The 1,221-nt window shown below is 37.1% G+C and overlaps 1 long non-coding RNA gene across 1 annotated transcript; it reads left to right on the top strand.

Annotated features, from left to right (window-relative positions):
- Nucleotides 1-1,215, top strand: LOC111670967 (uncharacterized). The gene is made up of 4 exons (XR_015438351.1): nucleotides 1-37; nucleotides 149-198; nucleotides 367-514; nucleotides 982-1,215. It is a non-coding gene; the product is annotated as an uncharacterized LOC111670967 (long non-coding RNA).
- Nucleotides 1,216-1,221: the final 6 nt, after the last annotated feature.

Raw genomic sequence — 1,221 nt, 5'->3', positions numbered from 1 at the left:
TCTCTCACCAAAGCCTGCTCGGTGGCCTAACAGGAAGGTAAATATTGATTTTACGTCATCTGTGGTCATGTGTTATCTATGTGAAGAATATACAAATTGCTATTCTATTTCTTTTTAATAACAAAACTTTTTTATTTTTTATTTTCAGCGATGTCATTGTGGAGCTTCCTCTGACTCTGATGTCCCCGAAACCCGCAGGTGAGTGCAGTGTTTTGCATGTAACTGCAATTTAAATGCTTCCAGAGACATTTCCTTTACACAAAAGAGACACTATTTAGTTTACTGTAACTGACCTGATTCACATGTTTAATGTCATGTTCTCCCCTTTTATCCATCTATTGTGTGTCATTGCTGTCCAATGAGCAGAAGTGTGAGTATAACAAAGGCGTCTCTATGAAAAGACATGTATATGGCTTGTGGCTGTGATGTTTGTGACATGCTACTGATATTCTTCTCCTATGTGTTTGTGTGTTTTGAACCACAGCACATTGGAATAAAGGCCTCTTTAGTTCAGGTGAGGTGACTTCAGATTTGATACATTTCATGGTGTTCACTTCTTCAAGGGCTACAACATATATAATTTCTATGAAATGAATACTTGATGTAAACACAGCGATGTTAGATCTAGTTCATGACAAATGTGAACAATACAATCAAAATACAATCAAAGGACTTTTTCATTCATAATATAAGTATTTGCATAATAAAAGATAAAAGTCATGAGGGTCTTCTGAAAGAAGCATAGATGCGATGACCCTTGAACAAGCACACTCTTTCACACTACAACCCTGTTGAATTTGTGTGAAATATTAAATCTGAACCATTGTTGCTCCACCTCCCAGATTAATTTTTGTAAGCATCTCCACTAGCTACTAATAGACGCATGTATGCTGACTCATAGCTATTACTATGTATGCATTAGACATATAGTTACCTTGGTGTAATGTTGAAGTCACAGAATGAGTTGTTTCATGCCTACAGGGCAGAAATCACAATTGAGTCGATGGAAGGATGAGATGACCAGCGAAGGAAAATCACCTCTCTGACAGAGAACACAGAACACAAAGGAACTCAACACCAATGAACAGAACCACTACTCATCATTGAGTTACTATAATGTTCTTACTTCCCTTGCACGTATACATTTCTAGTAGGCATTGCTGCAAGAGTTTTATCATTGAAACAGAGTCTAAACTCTCTGTGACATTTCTCTGAATGCCA

This window comes from Seriola lalandi, unplaced genomic scaffold (assembly GCF_002814215.2).
Source record: "Seriola lalandi dorsalis isolate HSWRI2012SDOR001 ecotype SW California unplaced genomic scaffold, Sedor1 jcf7180002006401, whole genome shotgun sequence".
Lineage (NCBI taxonomy): Eukaryota > Metazoa > Chordata > Actinopteri > Carangiformes > Carangidae > Seriola > Seriola lalandi.
This window is presented reverse-complemented; position numbering and strand designations above follow the sequence as displayed.